Below are 26,558 nucleotides of genomic sequence, written 5' to 3'. Positions count from 1 at the left end.
ATGCTTATGTTGGATTTAGATCTCTTTTAATGAAATTTAATGTTTGATGTTCTTTTAATTGTTGAATTGAGTTGTGAATTTACTTTTCTTGCAATTGGTAGTTGGTAGATTTTACCATTTCTTGCTCATTTATTATGCTTTCTTTTTATGCCTTCCAAGTGTTTGACAAAATGCTTGGTTGGATGTTAGAGTAGATTTTGAGTATTCTTGGCTTGGAAAGAATAATTAGGCAATCTTGAGTCATGAAAACCCAACTCATGTTGGTAATCTAGAGTTGTTAGCTAATATTGTTTCCATTGACGCTAATCTTTTGCTAATTTAATTAGTAAGTTGATTAGGACTTTTGGATTGAGATTATCTAGTCTTATTAGACTTTCTCTCATGGAAGATAATATGATACCTTCTTCTAATGTTGGAGATGATGTAATGAGATAAATTCTTGTTTATAATTGTGACATGATTAACTAGTCTTGTTTGACTTTCTCCCTATTTGTTGGAGTTAACTAAATAAGATGAATTAATCATTGCATGACTAGGATAGAAAGCCTATGATCTCAATTCTTGTCATGAATGTCTCTCTTTATTAATTGCTTTCTTTAATTGCTCTCTTTACTTTTCTTGCACATTTATTTTATTGTCCTCTTATCAAAATCAAACCCCCCCTTGCATTTTCATAGCCAATAATTGAGCACTTCATTGCAATTCCTTGTGAGATGACCCGGAGTTTAAATACTTCAGTTAATTTTCATTGGGGTTTGTACTTGTGACAAAACCAAATTTAATTTTATTCAAGGATTGACTGTTGGTTTGGACTATACTAACAACGGAATTATTTTGTGAAATTCCGAACCGGTATAAATCCTCGCATCAGTAGGCTCTGAAGGTTTGAGGATGAGAGAACAACTGAGGGCTAGGGTTCAAGTTTGGTTTGTCGCGAGAACAAAAAGATAATGAGATCGAGGGAGAGAAAGGGGCGAAGGGGGGAGGGGGTTAAAACATATTAGCAACAGTCATAGAATTCGCCGCTACAACTGCCGCAAGAACGATAGATAGTCGCGGTTTCGCTAACTGCCGCCGGCTGTCTTCTGCCTCTTTTGTAGTGATCGACAGGTGTGCTAATCCCGTTTTGGGTTTGTTAACTGATTTGACAGAATAGTTTTTCAAATAATGCTTGAAAACTCTTTCACATAGCTTTTTAAACCAACTAGACGTAGGGGATTTTGTAAGCGTGCGGCAATACATGATTTTTTATTATCCTAGTTTTGAATACATGACATATAATTCGGATTAGGAAAATTCTCAAAAATTATGTTTCTCATTAAGGATTTGAATTGGATTTTTGAACTTAACCTCTTTGATTAATCAATCGACCAAGACATTGGCGGTTGGTTAATTAAAAAGAAACTGAAGAGCCAAGACATCGGAAATCGGTTACTTTAGATTCGTCGTAAACAGAGATTTGCAAACTTTAGAATTAGGTTAACAAGGTTTGATTCTCCTGAGAACATGAATATCTCTAAAACCCTAGACATTCACTCTCATTGATTTCTCAAAATTTACTTCACTGCCCCGAAGCACTCAGCACTCAAGCAACCCTAAATTCAAGTCTTTTAAGTTTTCAGCACGTCACAACAATTCTCAATTCTAGGTTCTATTGATCTCATTAGTAGTTTAATTCAATATTTGTGTTCTTAACCCTTTAATCCTCATGGAAATGATATCCACTCACCATACTTGAACGATCCAGTGCACTTACTGGTATCCGTGAGCCTCACTTTTCGCTCATTAGTTTGATATGGGCATCCTTGATATTACATATAAGTACAAAGACGACAACTACATTTTTTGAAATGTCGTCATTTTAGAGCATAAGGACCCTTCTGTCCCATAACTTTCTATAACGGACCATGTCGGCCCCGTTAACAACACCTTAGCGACACGTACACACACTCCACGTCACATAAGTGCCACTTAATTTGAATGGAAGGACCCATATGTCAAGTGTTTTGAATGGTCAAGAATAGTTTTGTATTTTCGAATCCTAAAAGACTAAAATATCTTCGAATGAAAAGTTCAGAGACCTATTTGTTTTTTTTTTTTTTAATTTATTATTTTTTATCAATATTTTTAACTACAGTCTAATGTCTTTTATCTAATAATTCACTAATATATTTTTAGTTTATATTTTTAAACATTAATAATTAAATAATAACTAAAAATAATAAATTCTACTGTAGATCTTCTAACTAAAATATCTCTTCTTTCTATCCTATTTAATTTTCCGTTTTATCTGAAGATACGAATGTAGTACCTAAATTTCTTTTTAGTATTGTTTCGATCATCATCCAATATTTCTCTGTGCATCATCATCAAAAATTTAGTAGTTTCCTAAATTCCTTGTGCTTTATCATCATTATGAAATAATATTTCTCTTTCGATCGAATTTGATTCAACTTTAACTCATTTCAACATTTGTCCTTGCATCATGATGTAATGAATATATAATTTCATCCTTTGGTTAATTTAAAAAGAATTTTCAAAATATTTTTCAAGGTTACCTTCTATAGTGAGATTTTATGATATTTCCAACAATTTATTGGATGACATTAATCAATAATCATTTTTATTCAGTTCTTGAAGACAACCGTAAACCCGAACAAAAATTTTAAATCTATGTTACCCATATAGCATATGTAGCCGGATGCATGAACATTTTATACGTTTATTTGTTACAGGGTACATATCTTCTGCATTTAATATAATTTTATTTTCGTGTAAAATATTTTTTTGAAGTATTTATGCATGCTTCTTACAAATGCATATCGTGTCTTTTTTATATTTAATTTCTTTCCCCCTATTCCCCAAAACAAACAAACATCTGTTTTAATTTAAGGGATACTTCCATAAAGATGCGTAAAAGTTCTTTTTGTAAAGACATTTACGTGTCGTATTATTATTCGACGTATTAATGAATCGATTATTTTTAAATTTATTAACAAATTAGAATAAAACCAAATTTTTTTATAATAATAACAATAAATCCAATTTTTTGTAGGGATTTAATTGTATTTTAAAAATTTTAGGGATTTAAATGTCCAAAAAACAAAAAGTTGGGATATAATTGTCTTTTTATCAAAAAATTTAAAGATATTCAGTTTACATAGTATAATTCAATCAGATCAAATCGGGTTTAATAATTATAATGCAGACAATTGGGTTTATTATTGTTGTTATAATAAACCGATTTTGTTCTGGTTTATAATAAAAAATAAATTATTAACCAATTTAATAAAGATGTCCAATAATAACATGACATATGTGAACGTCTTTAAAAAGAAACATTTTTAGTGTCTTTATTAAAGTAATCTCCTTAATTTAATTCTTTTTGTCTAAAATATAACTAACCTACGATTATTAGACCTTAAACTAATATATCTCTAATTTTACTTGTACTTTTTTCGAATTTACAAAAGTCAGGATTAATTAGTGTCCAACTTAATAATTTAGGCATGTTAATGTAAAGTACTAAATATATAAGTTAAGTTAAGGATAAATTCTCTGTATATTTAAATTCTGTTTGTCATTTGTCTAATAAATTATTACATATTTAAGGTAAGATTCAAATCCTCAACATTTACTCAATTGAATTAGTAAATTAATCACTAAACCGATAACTTGGTTAATAGAAAAGATGATTTACTGGCTATATTTTACCTATATTTTTTTTCAATGGGCTGTACTTTGCCTTAAACAAATTACATATTCACACAAACTATTTAACACATATGGGCTGCGCCTGATAACGTTTGTACTGGAATCATTTTTAAAACCAAAAAATAGAAGGCCCGCATCTAATTTGCGGAATGAAAACTAAAAACCTCCATATGTCATACCATCACGTCGGAAAAAAAAAAAAAAAAGAAAAGACACGTATGCCATACCATTCTCTAGTCTCCATTGTATATATTTGAAATCTGTTAACGAACTATAATTCAGGTAGTATAATTTTTTTTTTTAAAGTTTCGGTTCGAGTTTCACCTATTATAACCAATTAAAAAAACTTCTAACTGCTGGTGTAACGTGTGAGTAAATGTGTGGAGAATATGCAGATATATTATAGTACCTAAAATTGGAAATTATTCAATCTATTTGAACTAAAAAAAATACTTTGGATCTCATGTGTAGGGATGTAAATTACTGAACCGGACCGAAAATTACCGCAGAACCGAGCCGAATTTTACAACAACCGATTAGAAAACCGAAAAAATTGGTTTTTTTTGGTTTTTTCGAAATAAACCGATCGGTTCGGTTCGGTTTTCGGTTGACTCGGCAAAAACCGAACCGAACCGGACCGAACCGAATAATGAGGGTTCAATGGTGTGTTTTTACTAAGTTGCCCTTTAACCTAGGTATAAAAGGGCAACTTCACACACAGCCCTAGCCTTCTTCCTCTCTTTTACGCGAACGGCGAATCCGGAGCCCTAGCTTTCTTCCTCTGTTCTTCTCTTCCACGACCACGGTTCCACACTTCCACCTTCGATTCCACCATGCTCGAGAGAAGGAGACCCTGAAGGAGAACCCTAGCTTCTCTTCCTCTCTTCTTCTCTTCAGTCATCGCCGTCGCTGGGTCGCCGTCGCTGCCTCGCTGGGTCACCGTCGCCGAGGAGCAATCCATTCACCGAGAAGCAGTCCTGTCACCGAGCAGCAGTCCAGTCGCCAAGCAAGACTCCAGTGGCCGTCGCAGTCCAACTCGAGCGCCAAGCAGCAGTCTAGTCGCCAAGCAAGACTCCAGTGGCCGTCGCAGTCCAGTCGCCAAGCAAGATTCCAGTGGCCGTCGCAGTCCAACTCGACCGCCGAGCAGCACTCCTATCACCAAGCCATCTCCTGCAGAAAGCAACTCCACAATGTCTTCTTCGGAGGTTAGAAATTCTGAACAATTATTTTTAGAGATTCTGTTTAGTGATACTGTGCTTGATTTAACCTGAACAATTGTTTTTACAAATTCTGTTTGTGGTTATGTTTTTTAGAAATTCTGTTTGTGCTTTTGTGGTTATGTTTTTTAGAAATTCTGTAGCTAGAAATTCTGTTTGTATTGGCTGCATCAAGAACTCACAGGATAATGCATCGCTTTATTTTTTTATTTTAATTTTTTTCCTGGATGAAAAATAGAGACATTCATTGAATACATTGCTTGTGAGGTAATATGAAGTTTGATGTTTAATTTTTGAAGTAGATTCTAAACCCATGTGATCGCTGCTTCACCAGCTGTCAAGCTTTAGAATTCAGCTTTAGTGGTGAGTGCATGAACTGGCTAAAAGTGGCAGTTGATACTTGATAGTAATTTTAGGGATGAAATCATTGAAATAGGCATTAGACTAGCTTCACTCATTCCCAATTTTGATAGAAGGTCTATTATATATCTTGTTTGGGACAAACTGCATAGAATCTTATGTTCTTTGGCACATGATAGTATTTCTTTTTGGTTTTTGGGTGCATAGGAGACCTTATTCTAATTAGTGTCAATAATAACCTGAAGCAAGGTTACTTCAAGAAAAAGGAAATTGATTCTTTAATTCCCCTGTGCCATTCAATGCCGTTAACTAAGATCATGTTTGACTCCAAATGTGATGATGTATTTGATGTCAAGGTACATGTTTCTTTAATTTTATTATTGAAGCCTATAATTGATTCTAAATATATATTTCATAAACTATAGGGAAAAAAAAGATTTATTTATTACACTTCCAATTGATAGAAAAAAATTGTAACTTGTAACAATTTATGATTAATTAATCAAGAGAATCTAGTACATGTTATGATTAACCTTAATCTTGGACTTTTGGTATCTGAGGAATGCAGTAGTGTCCTGAAGCAGTACTAATCTAGAATTTCCTGGCTTGTCTACATAGCACATGCCCCAATTAATTTTGAACGTTTCCATTATTATGTTCCATTTGAGACCACAAGCTGTAGTTTAGCTAAATTAAAATGATCCATTTGCTTAAAATTAATGGCATGACATACATAAACCCCTTGCTTTGTCATCATCCCACTTATGTTTAAGTGTAAGTGTAACATTAAATAATGGCTTGACAAATTGCCTCCTCATACAGCTAACTAAACTACTTTATGTATGTGCTTCCACCTATGATCCATGTCAGAAAAATTTGGGTTCTTTTAGGACGCGTTTGAATAATAATTACGATGATGCTGATGCAGCCTACTAGGAGAGCTACTGTTAATTCATTATATTTCTTATGAAATAAATAGAAAAATAAATAATAAATGATGGTTATACTTATATGTGAAATTCTTCCTTTGTTATGTTGAGTATAATGCATCTTGAATGTGTAGTTTGGTGGACTGTTTGAGCTGTTAATTATGCTTATTTTGGTGGACTGTTAGAGCTGTTAATGATGCTTGTTTTGTTGCTGGAAACAATACTTTTGGTGCTGTTCATGAATTAAAAACCTTAATTTTTCATTGTTCTGTTTATATATATATGCAGTCAACAAGCAATGAGGTGCCCAGTGAGCGGACGCCTGAAGTTGGGGGTGAAATTGTTGAGTCCGCGGTACATTCTTCAACGGACAGCGGCGTGCTTACCGAACCCCCGCCCCATCCTAGATCAAAGAAGAGGAAGGTTCATTCAACTAATGTGGGTGCAACTCCGGGAGCAACTCCAACAAATCCATCTCCAAGTACTGTGGAAACTGATGAAGAGGATAGCAAGGATGAAACTAATGAAGGTAACAGAAAACCTTCTAGACCTAGATCTTGGACTTGGGAACACTTTACAAGGGATCCTAAGTCCAAGCCATCACATCCTAGGGCTAAATGTAATTGGTGTGGTGCATCATATGCATGTGACTCTCATAGAAATGGTACAACTAATATGCGTTATCATTTGTTGAACCAATGTAAAAAATTTCCTAGGGAGTCGGGTGACCCTAGTCAAACAATCCTTACCTTCCAACAAAAAAAAGAGGGTGAAGGGGTATTTACTGCAGTTACTTTTGATGCTGAAATGTGTAGAAAAGCCCTTGCTAGGATGATAATTGTTGATGAGCTACCATTCAAGTTTGTTGAGGGGGAGGGATTTAGATTCTATATGAGTATTGTGCAGCCTAGATTTTCACTTCCGGGAAGGATTACTGTTGCTAAGGACTGTTGGAATCTCTATATTAGTGAGAAGAATAGGTTGAAAACTGTGTTCAAGCAACCGAATCAATCTGTTTGTTTAACTACTGATTGTTGGACTTCTGTGCAAAATCTGAATTATATGTGTCTCACTGCTCATTACATTGATCATGATTGGAAATTGCAAAAGAGGATTATTAATTTTTGTCTTATTAAAAACCACAAGGGAGAAACAATTGGTAGAAAGATTGAGAGATGTCTTTTGGGGTGGGGGATATCTAGAGTGTTCACAATTACTGTTGATAACGCTAGTTCTAATGACACTGCAATATCTTACCTAAGAACTAGAATGGAGGATTGGAATTTACATCCTTTGAAAGGAGAGCATTTGCATGTTAGGTGTTGTGCACATATTCTTAATCTTGTTGTTAATGATGGATTGAAAGAGATGCATGAATCTATTAGCAAGATAAGAAATGCTATTAGATATGTGCGTGCTTCCCCTAGTCGTATGAATAGGTTCAAAAATTTCATTAAGGAAGCTAGGATACAAGACAAGTGTACTGTCCAACTCGATGTTCCCACTAGATGGAACTCTACATACACCATGCTTTAAAGTGGTTTGAAGTTTCAAAAGGCGTTCAAGAGGCTAGGGGAGAGAGATACAGAATATGCTCTAATGCAAGGTGGTATTCCGAGGAATATTGATTGGGATAATGCAAAACACTTTATGGAATTCCTGAAAATTTTTCATGATGTTACAAAGAGTGTGTCTGGTAGTTTGCTTGTGACTTCTTCTCAATATTTTCATGAGTTTTGTAAGATTTTGCGTGTGTTCAAAGCTTCTTGTGGTAGTCGAGATCCATTACTTGGGAGTATGGCTGAGAGGATGAAGCTTAAGTATGACAAGTACTGGGGTAACATTAAAAATATCAACATGATGATTTTTGTTGCTGTGATTCTTGATCCTAGATACAAGTTGAAGTTTGTTAACTTTAGCTTTGAAAAGCTATATGATAAGGATGATGCTGATTTTTTGGGTGCAAAAGTGAAAGAAACCTTCTCCAAGATGTTTGAATGCTATATGAATGCAAATAATGGGGGAAGATCTTTTACTTCAACAACAATGGATGGTGCATCAGATGTGGGAGTACCTGATGGCGATATGGCTGGTGATTTTTTTAAGGAGGTGCATTTTCATGAGATCATCAACAAGAATGAGGTGGATTTGTATTTGATGGATGGTTTAGAGAAGCCTGGTGATCAAAATACTTTTGACATATTGAATTGGTGGAAGGTAAATTCTAGCAAGTATCCTATCTTATCCCAAATAGCTAGAGATGTCCTAGCAATGCCGGTCTCAACTGTTGCTTCAGAATCAGCTTTTAGCACTGGTGGAAGAGTGCTTAACAACTATAGGAGTTCTTTAACTCCAAAGACAGTTGAGGCATTGATATGCACACAAAATTGGCTTCGTGCTTCTCCAATGACAACTGATTTTGAGGAGCTTATTGAAGAGTTTGAGAAACTTGAATTAGGTATGCAAAAAAGAAATTTGTAATTCCTTTCATGGTTTATGTTTATAATCTATAATCTATATTATATTTATAATCTATATTGATTTTCTTGTTTTATTTTTGTAGAAATTGCACCAACCGGAGAAGATGAGGATGAGTCTGGTGTGGATTCAAATTAAGCATGGTGGTTGATTGGCTGTTTGGTTTTTATTTGTTTTAAAGTGACTGTTGTGGTTTAAAGTGTGTTTATTTTTGTTGTTTTGCTAGACATTTTTAATTGCCTTTGTTTTATATTTAATTAAGTTGAATTTGTATTGGATTTGAATGTGATATACTCTTGTAATTCTGGTTTATTGAAGGTTTTAAACTTTATTTTATGATATTTTAAATTCTGTTTATTAGGTATAAAAAAACCGAAAAAACCGACCGAACCAAACCGCTGTTGGTTCGGTTCGGTTCGGTTCGGTTATCCAGAAAGCAGCCAACCGAATGGTTGATATTAACGTTCAACCGATCAGGTCGGTTCGGTTGGTTTTCGGTCCAAAACCGAACCAAACCGAACCGATTACACCCCTACTCATGTGTCACAAAATTAATTACCTCAAAAGTGGCCAGTACCATCATTATGTGAAGATGCCACATATGACACGGACAAGCCACGCGTCAGTGAGCTAGGTGATACAGCAAACCATCAACATCAAATACAAGGACTGTTAGTTCTCAACTTGGCAGGAGTAGGCTAGCATTCACCCATTAACCTTGTATATATTAGTGAATTAAATTAAACTAAATTAGGTATCTCATTGAAATATTAGAAGGCAGGCCAATGCTAGGATGTGAAAGTCAAAATGCTTCTATAGTTGAGGATCTAACATGGTTTGAATTTATAAGTAATAAATGTCTTCTTGTATTTTTTTTTTGTGAGTAAACTACCATTTGTACCCACGAAAGTTGAAAACGCTAACATATCTACCTATAGAAAAAAAAATTACCATTTGTATCCATAAAAAAATGTTTTTTACAGGCAAAATTATCCAAATCCTAAAAAATTATCTAAAATCCCTAAATTACTCTTCTCTCCACACTATCATCTCCTTCCTCCCTCCTCTCTCTCTCAATGTTCTCAGCCACCCAATCCCAACATCAACCACAAACCACCGTCTCACCCTCCTCATCATTGTTCACCCTTCTCCGCTAGCAACGTCGAGGACCTCCGTGTCAGTGTCAGTGACCACCCCTCCTTCTCTCCTTCCCTGTCTCGCTCTTGCCGACCAGAGGACCTTCGCACCCACCCCGCCCCTGCTTCGCCGCCGCTAGCAACCCTAGAGCCGCAGTGCCCCCTTCTCCTCTTTTCACCGCCGACCACCCTCACCTACCAGGGCTACCTTCTCCTCATCACTGAACTAGTGCCCCTGACGGGCCACCGCGCCAGCTGCCACCACCGCGGTCCCCTTTGCGAACCAAAATCGCGGTGAGCTCTCTCTCTCTCTCTTTCTATCTCTTTCACCATTTTTCTTTTCTCCCAGAAAAAGTGAATCCAAATACATGAGGCTTCTGTGTTTGATTGTTCAGATTTGATCATCTCTCCTCACTCTCTTCTCACCTTGGATCTGTGTTCTTTTTCGCCCTATTTTTATTAGCTTTCTCCATGACACCCTTTTCAATGTTTTGTTCCCTCAAACAACTTCAGATTCAGCTGAAACCAAGATCCAATTTTGACTCTCACCCATCGTCATCCATTTCAAATTTCTCTCTGGGTTGATTTTGATTCCTCCAAAGGTGAAGGTTATGGTGATGAAGGAGTGGCAATGAGGTGGTTTGTGGCAGAGGTGGTTTGTGGCAGAAAAATGGAGGTTAGATCGGAGAATGTTCATGTGATGCAAAGAGAGAGATGGGGGATGATGGTAGCAGTGGTAATGATAAGGGTATTTTGGGGTTTTTAGATAATTTTTTAGTGTTTGAATATTTTTGTTATGCGAAATTCATGTTTTATGGGTACAAATGGTAATTTTCTTCTTCTATGGGTAGATGTGTCAGCGTTTTCAACTTTCGTGGGTAGAAATGGTAGTTTACTCTTTTTTTTTTTTTTTTTACCATTCAGAAGTTGTAGCCTTGTAGGTAAAAATTGACACAATGTAGCTCTTTAGAGTGGATTGAGTAGTAAGCTAAATTAAAATTAAGCTATTTTGTTGATATTTTTAGTGGTAAGTATTATTTTGTTCTTTAAAATTTGGAGTTAAAATTAAAATTATTTTTAACGTTTTTTTTATTTAAAATATTTTTTGACATTAAAATTATTTTTAAAATCATCATTTTAACTATTTTATCCTTATCTCACTAATTCTATCTTTTTCATTTTTTTATCTCTAATCCTATCTTCATTTTTATCAACCTAATCAAATTAATCTTTATACTCTTCTTCTCACTCTCACACACATATTCAGATGAAAAAAAAGGAGAAGTAAATAGAGAGAAGGGAGTAGGATCAACACAAAGAGTGCCACCGTTGCCATCGTCGAGAATAAGAGAAGAGGAGAAGAAGAAACGGCACCAGCAGGATTAAGTGCTATTGTCACCGTCAACGCAGGAAACAGAGAGAAGAAGTAGGAACAATAACAATGACGGTTTTAGATTTTCTTTCTCAGCGGCAGTTTCAAAAAGCAGCAACAACGGTGATAGTAGCGAAAGAAGTGGAGGAGAAATAAATCTTAGATCTCTTCTTCTTTTCCTTTCCGACGAGCTCGAACTCTTTTCAATCTCTTTCTTCTTTTTCTTCATCTTTTTTCTTCTTATTCTCTCTCCCTTTGAGTTTACTGTATCTCTCTTATCTCTCTCTGTCCTATTTTCTTCTTTTTCTCTTAATTTTAAAAAACAATATAAATTACTATGATGTTATTGAGTTTAATGATTGAATTGCAATGAATAATATTATTAGTGATATTATTCTTAAATTTAAATATTGTATTGTTGTTGATGATGAATTTTTGAATTTGAATAATGTGTTATTGTTGATAATAAATAAAATAAATAATTATAAAAAAAAATAGTTGCTAGTTGATGGGAATAAGAAGGAAAAGATGGCAGCAGTGAGAGTGGAGTTAAAATTAAATCAAATATAAATATAAAAGTATTTTTGTTCAAAAAATAAAAAAAATGATTTTAATTTAAAATATAGTGTTAAAGTTAGAACTATTTTAAATAAAAAAAAATTAGAGACAATTTTAATTTTAACTTTAAATTTTAAACACAAAAACAGTACTTATTTTGATATTTTTATAATAGGCAAACTACTTCACGTGAGAAAAAAAATTTATTTGATCCATCTCTATTATTATGAAACCACGGAGTGGAGTATCATTTCATAGGATAATTTTGATATTTTTAGCCTAAATATTTTAGGAATGAACATTATTTTAATAACGAACATTAATTTTTGAGTACTGTAATCGAATATTAGTTCTCAATATTTTGAAGTTTATCGAACCAAATTCAATGGATATTAACTAAATATGAATTGGTCTTATTATTATTTGTATAATATGATTAGTTAAAAAATTAAAGTTAAGCTTTTAATTAACTATATTTTTAATATATTAAAAAAAATTGTACTTTTTTTTTTATTGTCCGAGATGTCACTATTCGAGTTTCTCGTGAGGAGATAGAAGTGGTACCTGTAAGGGACTCCGATGTTTAAGATAGCAAGAATTTTAACCAATTTTTTAGCAGATTGGATCCTGAATATACCTGAGAGTGTCAGTACATTTATAGTAGAATTGATAACTACCTTTTAGAGTAGTTCCACCTTTTGATGGGGGATATCCATTCCCTTTTGTTAGGAAAGTTAGTGAAATCTCCCTTCTAGATTAGATTATTAGGAGATATCTTAGGAGTCAGTTACTTATTTAGATAAGTAAGGCTAGACCCATGATGACGTGTCCAACATCTATGAAGTCGAGTACGTATCTCTTAATTGAGCTTTATTCATTTTAGGCCTGGCTGTGTTTTTGGGTCAAGGTATGAACATTGTTCCTACTTGAGACTGAGCTTCATTCATTAGGTCAGACTCAAGCATTTGTAGGTCAGACATGACCTTTCACGGTGTGGGTTCATTACGTCGGGCATACCACCTTTCTAGGGGTTAAGTCGGATACTCGACGTGTTTTTATGAACTTGAAGTGTTGCGTCTTTTCACAATCATTTGCACGTTTCTCTACTGTTACTTTGATAACCGTGCATGTCATAAATTTTCTTTTAAAATTTTTTCTATCCTAAATTTCTACTTGGGATTTTTCGTTCGTGCTTTGAAGGTTCTTGGAACGTTCGTGTGTTTTGTTGTGCATGTGTGCTGTTGTTTTCTCGTTTAGTCAAGGTTGGTATTCCATCTTTCGTTATATTTTCTGGAGTAAAGTACCATTTCTACCCATAGAAGTTGAAAACGCTGACAAATCTACCCACTAAAGAAATAAACTACCAAATGTAACCATCAATCGTGGCATCCGTGGGACGAAACTAACCAAGCCTTATTCCGGCATTGACTCCGTTAGTAACGCTACGTACGTGGCATTTCACGGCGTGACATGGCTTGAGAGGCTTCACACGTGGATTGCTGAGCTGTGTGATCGTTATAATGTATCCTCAACCCCAAAATTTTCCAAATTCAAACCTAGTTCCATCCGAAACACGAACCCTAACCCTAGATTCACAAAAATCTTCGAAATTATACCAATGTCGAGGCGAAGACTCTTTACTCCACCTTCGAATGGCACTGGTAGTGTTTCTAGAAGCTCAATATCAAAGCGGGTGCATGATAGGAAGTTCAATGGCAGATGTTTCTGTGGGTTGGGGGTGACGCTGTTACAGTCAGGGACGGCGATGAATCCTGGGAGGTGGTTCGTCCGTTGTCCCAATTGGAAGGTAACCCGTTGTACACCCTGTTCTGTGTGAGTTGAATGTGTATCTAATTTTAGTTTTTCTGCCATGGATAGAACTCGGACTGCAACTTCTTTGCATGGGTAGACGAAATCGAAGGGTAGTGGGAGGGTTTGAGGAGAGCAATGTCAGAAAGAAAGATGCAGGAAAACATTAATGAGGCTGAGGCTGAAGTGAAGATGCTCATGATGTTAGGGAGGTTTGAAGTTGAAGTTAGTAAACTTAGGTTTTGGCTTGTGATTATGTCAATGGTGGTGGTATGTAATGTTGTCTGCACTTTGTATCTGATTCGCATGAGGTTTTGAGCCTTAGTAGTTGTTAGTGTTAGTTATTGACAAAAATACCCATGATCAATTCTGAATCTATCATTTGTAGACATCTGGAGTCCAAAAAATGTCAAATAAAGTCTTATAAGATATATAACTTGCTGAAGTTATGTATTACTAGTTGCAAGTCTTGTTTACTTTCTGCTCCAAAATAACATGAAATACAGGCAAAATAACGTCATAAGTACGTAGAAATTGAGTTACTAAATTGTTCAAGTTATCGGTATGAGTTATCAACTACGAGTATGCACCCATACCGAAAATCAAAACATAAGCAATTCAAGGTATATTATGTGACATATCCAACAATTGTAAGATAAACTGGCATGAAAAGTACAAAAAAAAACATAACATAAAGACTCTTGATTCATGGAATTGGAGTGGAGTTGCTGCTTCCGCTTGACCCTTCCTTCAAATGTGCAGTTGTTGACCCCTTTTTTCGTGGTGGACGGAAGGTAGGCTGCGACCACCTACTTGAGCTTGATCTTCTCACTGTGGGAGTTGGCATGAACTCTATAACCTGGAAGTAGTGCCCTGGGAGGCAGCTTGCATGATTTGAGGTGTCACAGTGGGTGGTACATCAGAGGCCGGGGTTGATGGACTAGTAGTACTTGGTGTTGCTGGAACAGATTGTGGTTGCTGAGTAGTTGATGGTGTTCTTCACAGATTCTTCTTCTTCCTTGGTGGCTTTTTTGCAGTTGGTGGCCTAGTTGAAGGAGACCTCACTGGATTAGGAACGGATTGAGAAACTGGGGTGGTCTCCTACAATAGTAGACATAAATGAGTGATTTGATTAAACAGAACTTGTAAAATGCAGTTGTAAAATAATCAGAACTTGTGTTCATTCACAAACGTCTTCACCTGAAAGCTTAATCGAAACGACCGTTTTGCACAGTATATCTGCCACGGACAACTCTCCTCATAACATATGGCCTTGCACCTAGTTGAATCCACTCTTGGAAAGAATATGCTTCGCCCTATGTTGATGTTGAACTTCCTAACTACCTTCTTGAAATGGTCCAAATTTTCAAACTCCATGCCAAGCTCCAACCTTACTTCCTTTACTGGAGCATCTGGATTCGCTTGAGAAAATGCTGCCTGCTGACTATCCTCATCCTCACTTGCAACAGAATCCAGCTCCTCCGACTCGTAACAATGCATCCCTGCACTTGCCTCCGACATATCTTCACCCTCGACAGGTATAAAAAATGAAAGATGCTTGTTTGGATCCGGGTTAGGTATGAATGTTTCCCTTGACGGTGGAGGCCTGACTGTTGATCGTCTCTTCCTCTTCTTTTGACTACCACCACCCACATCTGGATTTCTATCTGTTTCAGGCTGTGAACTGCTGGGTTGACTACCACTACCGGGTGCTTCCTTTTCATTTTGAATGGACTGTTCCTGAGACTCTGGTTCTTGGAAAGGCTGTGGGATGTACTGTGTGAAAACCTCAATAGATTCTGTAGGCCCTTTATCAATAATGGGAGCCACTGACTCCGCAGAAACTGGAATTTGTTGTCCAATTTCTTCACTTGCAGCTGACAGATTTGGTGGTTCAGGGTATGGAGGAGACTTCTCCAGCTGTTGATACGGCGGTAAGTTGGGTTCAGTGGGTGCTTTTGGGAGCTGAATGATCCTTGGTGCCTCATCGAAGGTTACCTTTGGTGAATGGGTGGGTAAATCTGGTTGTTGTGTGTTTCTTGTCGTAGGATGGAAATCTTTGTCTACCACATCATCCTCTGTTTGAGCATCTGGTCCAGGCACACCTCCTACAGTCTCACTCAATTTCACTGGTCTCTTTCTCTTCTTCTTTAGTATTGGGGTTCTCCTAACACACTATTTGGTTCTATGCTTGACTGGGGTCCTATTAACAGTTAATATCTCAACCTCTGCTTTAGGTTCTATTCCGAGGGTTACCTGAAACTGTAGGTCGATCTCGGACAAGATCTTCTGTGATGGTTGGCGCTAATGTGTCCGACTTGTGGGTGGTGCTGATCCTTCGTCACCGGAGGGTGGTGGTACCTGCAATGAACTCCGATGCTTAAGTTAGCAAGGATATTGAGCAGATTTTTAGTAGAATCAGAGTATGAGTTATACCTGGGTGCTCCAGTGTATTTATAATAGTGTGGAATGACCTTTCTGGAGATAAGATAGTTATCTTATCTTATCTTTGAGTGAAGTCATCTTTATCTTTAAGGGAACCGCCCTTATCCTTCTAGGCCTGGGTAGCCTTTGGATTTGGGTCGAGTTCCTTTATTTGGGCCTTCTTTGGGCCTCTATTGTCGATTTGGCTGACCTCTTTAAGAAGAGATCGGGGATTCCGGACTTGGACAGGTCGGTCGCTTTGTTGTTGATCATCCTGGGTCGGACATCTCGACCTAGGGTGTGAACAGTGCCCCTACTCGAGTACGGTCTTCCTTTTGAGGTTGAGTCCTTAGTTTTAGGACTTCAATCCTTCTCTGGTGAAGCCGAGCTCGAGCACTTGTCGACTTTCTTCTTTGTAAAGTTTCCCTTTGAATATGGAGCGTTTTTTCTTTCTTTTAATTTTTTTTTGAAACAAGCGTTCCTTTATTCTTTTGAAACGCGAGTCTCTTTGCCTTGGGAACGTACGAGGGTTTAATAACCCATTAATTCTTCTCTTTGCTGTTTTTCCCCCTTTCTCCATTTTGAATTTAGTTTTTCTTAAAGATTTGGCTTCCGTTTCTTCTTCTCTTTTGCTCACTGTAACTCCATCCTTCTTTATTTTTCTTTGCCTAAGCCATTTTTCACGCTTCTTTTCGTGGCATCATTGGTGGTTACTGGAGCTTCCTTTGCTCGAAAGGCATTTTCTGGATTTCGGCCTCTTCGCCTTCAACTTTTTCGGCGCTTCCTCCTCTTTCAGGTTGGTTCTTCTTTCTTTTACTTCTTTTGTCGTTCTTCTTTTGTGCTTGCATTGTTATATTCTTGGTAAAGTTTTGATCTTGCTTGAATTTGTGTTGGAAATTTTGAACCTTTTGTATCGTCGTGCATCTGCTTGTTACTGCTCTGGGAGTATCTTTTTTATTTTGAAATGGTCCTTCTGCATTTACGGTTTCTGCGTGCCGTTTATTGCTTTCTAGTTTGTGTTCTTTGATATGAACTGCATGTTGTTACTGAGGCTTACAAATCTGTTTGCTTCCTCAAAAAGATTACTCCTTTGATGATTTTTGCCATGTTGGTAGTTTTCTTTGCTGATAAACTTTGTAGAAGATAACGATTTTCTGGTGGCTTGTTTTGATTTCCTTCTCGTGTCGTCGCTTATTTGGAGGGGGATTATTTTTCTTTGCTGAGAGTTTTGTTGGGGTGTAGCCTTGTAGACTCTTTCCTGAGTCCTTACTCTATCCCTACCTCCAAAGGATGCCCCTGGACCTCGGTATATGTCTTGGGGTTTTCCTTTTACTGTTTGTATTGCTCTGAGTCATGTTTGTCCGAGCTGTTTTTATTTTGCCCGAGCTGCTTTCGTTAGTAATTCATTTTCTTTTTCTTGCTGTAGGACTAGTTGGCCATGTCTTCTCGCAAAAATATTGTTGAGACGTCTTCTAAGGTTCCTGAGGGTATGTCCGACTGGCTGGACTCCCTTGTATTGATGTGTGTCTCTGTGGTTAATGCTGTGTTCTGTGCGGAGCTTAGAAAACATCACCGAATCTGTAGAAATAGAGATCAGGAAAAGAACTATGAATTGGTAGTGCCTGATTCCGATGAAAGGGTTTGCTTTCCTGCTTTGACCCAAGGGGAACTTCCCTTCTTTTATGCTTATGACTATTTTTTCAGCCAGCTGAACATTACTTTGCCTTTTACTTGCTTTGAAACTGATTTGTTGTGGTCTTGCAACGTAGCTCCATCCCAGCTTCATCCGAACTCTTGGGGTTTTATCAAGATTTTTCAGTTGCTTTGCCAAGAGTTAGACGTCATCCCTTCTCAAACTCTCTTTCTTTATCTTTTTTGTTTTGACTAAGCCCGGGGTTTCTTCAAAAAAGAAAGCTTCTTGGATTTCTTTTCGATCTGCCCAAGGACATAAAGTGTTTGCTATGTATGATGAGTCCTTTAGGGACTTTAAGAATTACTTTTTTAAGGTCCGAGCTGTTGAGGGAGCTCGACCATTTTTCTTGGAATCGAATAATGAACCTGCCTTCCCCTTGTGTTGGCAAAAGAATGTTGTGGTGTCTCGATACTCGTGGAAGATGCTTGATGAGGTTGAGCAGGCTTTTGTGACTGTTTTGGAAGATATTTGGGGAACCTCCCCATCTCGATACCAAGAGATTTTTGGGGGACCCCTCCCTTATCCAAACTGTGTTGGGTATAGATCAACTTATTTTGCTTTGTTTTACTTTGCTTCCTTTCTTTCCAGTTTGTAACTTGCTTCTTTGGCTGATTTTTTTTTTTTCAGAGATGACTAAGAATAATGATTCGATGAAAGCCTTTAAAAAGGCGAAGAAGGCTACAGCTGCCCAGAATATCTCGGCCAAGGCGGCTGGGGAAGGATCCTCTCATGCTCTGCCAAAGCAGCCAATACGGAGCTCTCCTAGACCGAGGAGAATGATTCCTACCCCACGGGTTCATGTGATCGATCCTCCCCAGACTTCTGCTGCTACCTCTTCTCCTACTGCCGCTCCTCCTCCAAAAAGACAGAGGACAGTTGAGCCCTTCAACCTGGATGCCCCTTACTTCGATGCTGTCGGGTTTGTTGATCAACAAATTGGTCCCTATGGTATCATTCCTACTGACGATGTTTCTCTTCTTCATCATTTGGATTTTATTACTCGGAGTAGTATTAAGATGGCGCATGTGGGAGCAGCTTTATATCGGACTGCCCAAGATCTTTCTATCCATGCAACAAAGGCCTTTATGGAGGAGGCCAAGTTGGAGTTCGACCGGATCAAGGGTTTGAAGGAGGAGCTCGAGGTGAAAGTGGCCAAGTTGGAAAAAGAGTTGGAGGGTGAGAAGACTCGGGCTATTGCCTTGGCGGCTTCTGCTATGTTGTCTGAGGATATGGCATTGAAGCATAAGGAAAGCTATGTCACAACTTATAGGGAGATGATGGGTCTCAGGGAGAGTTTGGAGGCTGTCCGAGCTGACTATGCCGAGCTTCAAGGTCATCTTGTGGGCAGTGTAAATACTGCTTATGAGAATTTGAAGGATCAAGTTCGAGTTCTTGCACCCGAGCTTGACCTTACTCTTTTTAGCTTGGACAACATTGTGAAAGATGGTAAGATTGTCCCTGATGACCCTGATGATGATGATGATGATGTCGACCCTCCTCCTACAGCTTCTGCCAAAGTCTCTGTTGCCTCGCCTTCCTCAACTCCGGCAGCTGAAGCCGGTCAACCTGAGTCTAATCCTGACGTCCAGATCCTAAACTGGGATGATGGGACGGTAGATGCGGTACCCCTTCAGACTCGTCCTCCTTCACCCCAGGATGCTGCTATTGGGAAGTCTTTGGGTCCTCTATAATTATTTCTGATGTTTTGTATATAGCCCGGCTTGTGGGCTTTGAACTCTTTTTATTTTGTAGTTTATGGTTCTGACTTCTGGATACTTTTAGTTGCTTTTTTAGCAACTTTTTTTTTTTGAAAAATCAAAGGTAGTTTTACAAGCCTCTTGAGGTCGACTTCAGGTGGCCTCTTGGGTTTTGTTTATTGTAGCAACTTTGTTCCTGCTTGTTGATTGCTTGCTTAATATTTTTCAGGCATCTTCAGGATGTTGGAATCTTGTTTTCCGACTTCTTTTGATTGCCTTGGTACTTTCATACTTGTAGCTTAATTCTTTTGAGGTCATGGCTTTCTGGGTCCGACTTGAAGTCCCTTATAGCGCATGCCTTCTGTTGGCTGACTTCTTCGTCTCGGTCTGCTCGAAGTTATTTCTAGTAATCCATTTGGGCCTTGTCAGGTCTCTCTATATGGATTACTTTGTTTATAACTTTTTGTAGCTTTATTGGGCCGACTTCATCATGCCGATCCCATCTTAAGTAATTTTTAGTAATCCACTTTGCTTGGATCTTTGTCGGATCTCTCTTATGGATTACCTTTTATAACTTTTGTAAGTTTTTTTGGGCCGACTTTATCATGTCGGTCCCTTCTTTAAGTTATTTTTAGTAATTCTCTTTTTTAGGGCTGGCCAGGCCTCTTTCTTAGGGATTTACTTTTTATAACTTTTGTCATAGTCGACTGGTCCGACTTCTTTATGTCGGTCCGTCTTTAAGTTATTTCTAGCAATTCATTTTTATTAAGACCTCGTCAGGTCCTTTCTTATGGATCACTTTTGATAACTTCTTGCATTTAATCTATTTTGTCACTTTTCATCTTTGTCGATTTTGTAGAAATTGAGTTTGGTCCTCGCTTGGTCGACCTTTGATAAATTCGGTTTTCATCTTTTATTGGTCTTTGTCGTGATCGGGCAGTGAATTTGATTTTCACTTTTGCCGATCTGTAGCTTTATAATCGGGCGATGAAATTTTGCGTTTTAGATTAATGCGCCTTGCTAAAAAGGAATTGTGGAAATCTGAAAAAACTTTATTCAAGATAGAAAATGTGAAAATATGTACATGTGGGTGTTTTTCCTTCTAAGTCGGGCAATTTGTAGATCTTGGCTTGGTGCCTCATTAAAAAACCTTTTCAGGAAAAAGAGTGCACCTTGTCCTAAGATCTTTATTACCTTTAACTATAATACCTTCTTAGGTTGCAGGCGTGCCATGACCTTGGCAGCTCTCGCCCTTCGAGTTCGGACAGCCTGTAGTAGCCCTTTCCAAGTACTTCTATGACTCGGTAGGGTCCTTTCCAGTTTGCTGCCAGCTTTCCTTCTCCAGGTCGAGTTGTTCCGATGTCATTTCGGATTAGGACGAGGTCGTTCTCGGCAAAACCTCATGGCACTACCTTTTGATTGTATCTTGAAGCCATTCAGTGTTTTAATGCCTCTTCCCTAATCCGAGCTCTTTCTCGAATTTCTGGAAGTAGGTTGAGTTCTTTCCTTTGAAGTTGGGAGTTGGCTTCTTGGTGCACGAATTGTGAGTCACACTTTTCACAACGCGTACCACTGACCAGCAAGTGCACTGGGTCGTCCAAGTAATACCTCACGTGAGTAAGGGTCGAATCCCACGGAGATTGTTGGTTTGAAGCAATCTATGGTTATCTTGTAAATCTTAGTTAGGAAGTCAATTATGTTTATCAGTTGAATTGCGAATAACCAAGAGATCATAAATTAAAGGTTACTTGTTGTGCAGTAATGGAGAATATGTTGGAGTTTTGGAGATGCTTTGTCTTCTGAATCTCTGCTTTCCTCTGTCTTCTGATTCACGCACGCACGTCCTCCTATGCCAAGCTGTGTGTTGGTGGATCACCGTTGTCAATGGCTACCTTCCATCCTTCCAGTGAAAACTACGCTCACGCGCTCTGTCACAGCACGGCTAATCACCGGTTGGTTCTCGATCCGGTTGGAATAGGATTTACTATCCTTTTGCGTCTGTCACTAACGCCCAGCCTTCAGGAGTTTGAAGCTCGTCACAGTCATTCAATCTTAGAATCCTACTCGGAATACCACAGACAAGGTTTAGACCTTCCGGATTCTCATGAATGCCGCCATCAGTTCTAGCTTATACCACGGAGATTCTGATTTAAGAATCTAAGAGATGCTCATTCAATCGGATATAGAACGGAGGTGGTTGTCAATCACACGTTCGTGGTTTGAGGAAGGTGATGAATGTCACAGATCATCACCTTCATCACAGTTAAGCGCGAATAAACATCTTAGATAGGAACAAGCATGTTTGAATGGAAAACAGAAATACTTGCATTAATTCATCGAGACACAGCAGAGCTCCTCACCCCCAACAATGGGGTTTAGAGACTCATGCCGTCAGAGAATACAAAGTTTTTATTTGAAATGTCCTGAGATCCAGAATAAATCTCTAAAAGTTGTTTAAATACTAAACTAGTAGCCTAGGTTTACAAAAATTGGATAAACTATGATGGATGATGCAGAGATCCACTTCTGGGGCCCACTTGGTGTGTGCTGGGGCCCACTTGGTGTGTGCTAGGGCTGAGACTTAAGCAATTCACGTGCAGAGGCCATTTGTGGAGTTGAACGCCAGTTTTTATGCCAGTTTGAGCGTTCAACTCCAGCTTTTGATCCTTTTCTGGCGCTGGACGCCAGAATTGGGCAGAGGACTGGCGTTGAACGCCAGTTTACGTCGTCTATCCTTGTGCAAAGTATGGACTATTATATATTGCTGGAAAGCCCTGGAAGTCTACTTTCCAACGCAATTGAAAGCACGCCATTTCGAGTTCTGTAGCTCTAGAAAATCCACTTTGAGTGCAGGGAGGTCAGAATCCAACAGCATCAGCAGTCCTTTTTCAGCCTGAATCAGATTTTTGCTAAGCTCCTTCAATTTCAGCCAGAAAAATACCTGAAATTACAGAAAAATACACAACTCATAGTAAAGTCCAGAAATATGAATTTTTCCTAAAAACTAATAAAAAATAGACTAAAAACTAACTAAAACATACTCTAAACTATATGAAATTATCCCCAAAAAGCGTATAAAATATCCGCTCATCACAACACCAAACTTAAACTGTTGCTTGTCCTCAAGCAACTAGACAAATAAAATAGAAGACTAATAGGTTGAGAAGCGATAATATCTCAGAGTTTTTGATTGAAGCTCAGATCCTAATTAGATGAGCGGGACTAGTAGCTTTTTGCTTCTGAACAGTTTTGGCATCTCACTTTATCCATTGAAGCTCAGAGTGATTGGCATCTATAGGAACTCAGAATTCAGATAGTGTTATTGATTCTCTTAGTTCAGTGTGATGATTCTTGAACACAGCTTCTTTATGAGTCTTGGCCGTGGCCCTAAGCACTTTGTTTTCCAGTATTACTACCGGATACATAAATGCCACAGACACATAACTGGGTGAACCTTTTCAGATTGTGACTCAGCTTTGCTAAAGTCCCCAATTAGAGGTGTCCAGAGTTCTTAAGTACACTCTTCTTTTTGCTTTGGACCTTGACTTTAACCGCTCAGTCTCAAGTTTTCACTTGACACCTGCACGCCACAAGCACATGGTTAGGGACAGCTTGGTTTAGCCGCTTAGACCAGGATTTTAGTCCTTTAGGCCCTCCTATCCACTGATTCTCAAAGCCTTGGGATCCTTTTTATTTGCCCTTGCCTTTTGGTTTTAAGAGCTTTTGGCTTTTTCTGCTTGCTTTTTTTTTTTCTGCAAGCTTTGTTCTTTGCTGCTTTTTCTTGCTTCAAGAATCATTTTTATGATTTTCAGATTATCAATAACATGTCTCATGTTCGTCATTCTTTCAAGAGCCAACATATTTAACAGTCTTAAACAACAAATTCAAAAGACATATGCACTGTTTAAGCATTCATTCAGAAGACAGAAAGCATTGCCACCACATTTAACCAATTAGAATTTCTTTTATTAAACTCGAAATTTTATTGCCTCTTATTCAAAAGATCTACTATTTTATTCATGTTTAATGATGATGAGAAAAATAAACTATAGCTTAATTGGAGATAAAATCAAATAGATACTAATTACTATTATATGACTTCTAAGGCAAACTTTTTATAAGGACACTGTCACAGAGTTAAGGCAGAAATTGGAAATTAACAACCTTTATTCTAGGGGTATGGGGGTTCCTCTGATCCTTGGGAGGCTTGGTATTACAGAAGACTTTTGGCGCTTCAGTTCCCTTAAGTCACGTCCCTGCTCCTCTTGTTCTTTAAACATATGGGTCAGCATTTGACTGTGTTCCAACATTGTTTTATTATCTGCTCCATAGCTTCCTGTATCTTGGTGACAGACGTCTCAAGATATTCCCAATATTCCGCTTGAGGAATCTCTGGGAGGAATTCCTGTGCTCTCTTCTTGATAAGATCCTCCTGTGCTTGTTGTCTCTCCATTGATGCTTTGGTGATTGACTTTTCAATTAGGATATATTCAGTTATTCCCATCTTGACTCCAGCGTCCTTGCAGAGCAGAGAAATCACGCTTGGATAAGCCAACCTGGCCTCTTTTGAATTTTTGTTAGCAATCTTATAGAGTTCAGTGGAAATTAGCTGATGAACCTCCACTTCCTTCCCCGTCATGATGCAATGAATCATCACTGCTCTTTTAACTGTGACTTCAGAACGGTTGCTAGTGGGCAACAAAGAACGTCCAATGAAGTCCAGCCATCCTCTGGCAACTGGTTTGAGATCCTCTCTCTTGAGTTGATTTGGGACGCCCTTTGTGTTGGTGGTCCACCTGGCTCCAGGGATACATATGTCCTCTAGAATCTTATCCAGGTCAATGTCTGCTCTCATCATCCTCCTGTTGAAGGAGTCTGGATCATCCTTTAGCTGAGGTAGCTTTAATATCTCTCTGATCTTGTCAGGGGTGGTATGAACAATCTTTCCCCTGACCATGGTCCGAAATTCGTAGCAGGCAGTTCCAGATAGTCTTTGCTTGTCAGTCTGCCACATATTAGCATAGAACTCCTGGACCATGTTCCTTCCTACTTTCGTTTCAGGATTAGCTAGGACTTTCCAGTTCCTGATTCGAATTTGCTCCTGGATCTCCGGATATTCATCTTCTTTTAGATCGAATCTAACTTTCGGGATCACTGATCTCAGACCCATTACTTTAAGATAATGGTCTGAATGTTCTTTAGATAAGAACTTCCCTTGATTCTAAAGTGGTTTTGGAATGCTCTCTTTCTTGCCTCTTGGAGTGGATTGTTTTCCTTTGGGAGCCATGATCTTAGTGATACCGGATAAACACACCAAACTTAGAGGTTTGCTTGTCCTCAAGCAAAAGAAAAGAAAGGAGAGGGATAGAAGGAGATCGAGGTGCACTTGGTGATGGAGGAGGGGGGAGGCCGAACCCAATTTTAAAGGGGTGGGGGTGGTTTTTCGAAAGATTGGAAAAGATAAGATAAAAAGATTGAGTTGAAAAAGATAAGATAGAAGATATAGTGTAATTTTGAAAAGATAGGATAGATTTTTGAAAAAGATAAATTTGGATTTTGAAAAAGATAATATGAAGATTAAAAAAAAAGATATGGATTAGTTGAAAAGATTTTTGAATGAAAAAGATAGATTTGTTTTCAGAAAAGATTTTGAAAAGAGTTGGATTGAATTTGGAAAGATGGATTTTTAGAAATTAAGGTTTTTAGAAATCAGGGTTCTTGACATGTTCATGTAAAAATCATGCCTTGAAGCATAAATTTGAAATTAAAATGGAAATACGTGTGGGATAAATGGATTTGGCTCCTCCCTGTCTTCCTGGCGTTTGAACGCCCAAACACTGCTTGTTTTGGGCGTTCAGCGCCCAAATGCTGATCTCCTGGGCGTTCAGCGCCCATTTGCTGCCATTCCTGGCATTCAACGCCCAGTGGGTGGCCATTTCTGGCGTTGAACGCCCAAATTGCTGCCATTACTGGCGTTCAGCGCCCAGTGGATGCCCATTTTGGGCGCTGAACGCCCAAAATGCCCCTTTACTGGCGTTTTCTTGCCATTGAGCTCCCTATCTCTGTTTTGTGTGCAAATTCCTTCTGTAACCCTGTAAACTTATGCAATTGATCCTTTACCTTAGTGTCAGTAAACTTTATATAAACAAATAAAAAAGAAAAATAGGGCAAAATGCTTAGAGGATTAATGCCCCATGGCTGGGTTGCCTCCCAGAAAGCGCTTCTTTATTGTCTTTAGCTGGACCTTGCTGAGCTTTTAATCTAGCTTCAGCCTTGAGCATTCTTGCTCAATGTTGCCTTCAAGATAATGCTTGATTCTTTATCCATTGACAATGAACTTCTTATCAGAATCAATATCTTGAAGCTCCACGTAACCATATGGTGACACACTTGTAATCACGTATGGTCCCCTCCACCGGGATTTCAGTTTCCCGGGGAATAGCCTGAGTCTAGAGTTAAACAACAGGACCTTCTGTCCTGGTTCAAAGATTCTAGATGACAGCTTTCTGTCATGCCATTTTTTTTATTTTTCTTTATAAAGCTTGGCATTTTCGAAAGCTGTGAATCTGAATTCCTCTAGCTCATTTAGCTGGAGCAATCGTTTTTCTCCTGCTAATTTGGCATCTAAGTTTAGGAATCTGGTTGCCCAGTAGGCCTTATGTTCCAGTTCCACGGGCAAGTGGCATGCCTTACCATACACGAGTTGGTATGGAGAGGTCCCTATGGGGGTCTTGAATGCTGTTCTGTAAGCCCACAGAGCATCATCCAAGCTCCTTGCCCAATCCTTTCTACGGGTATTTACTGTCCGTTCCAGGATTCTCTTTAATTCTCTATTAGAGACTTCAGCTTGCCCATTGGTTTGTGGATGATATGGAGTGGCCACTTTATGGCGAATTCCATACCGAACCATGGCAGAGTAAAGCTGTTTATTGCAGAAGTGAGTGCCCCCCATCACTGATTAACACTCTAGGGACACCAAATCTGCTAAAGATATGTTTCTGGAGGAACTTCAGCACTGTTTTAGTATCATTAGTGGGTGTGGCAATAGCCTCAACCCATTTTGATACATAGTCAACTGCCACCAGAATATAAGTGTTTGAATATGATGGTGGAAAAGGTCCCATGAAGTCAATTCCCCATACGTCAAACAACTCAATTTCCAAGATTCCTT

The sequence above is a fragment of the Arachis hypogaea genome, chromosome 17 (assembly GCF_003086295.3).
Source record: "Arachis hypogaea cultivar Tifrunner chromosome 17, arahy.Tifrunner.gnm2.J5K5, whole genome shotgun sequence".
NCBI classification, from domain to species: Eukaryota; Viridiplantae; Streptophyta; class Magnoliopsida; order Fabales; family Fabaceae; genus Arachis; species Arachis hypogaea.
The sequence above is the reverse complement of the archived record's forward strand: the minus strand, read 5'-3'. Positions refer to the sequence as shown.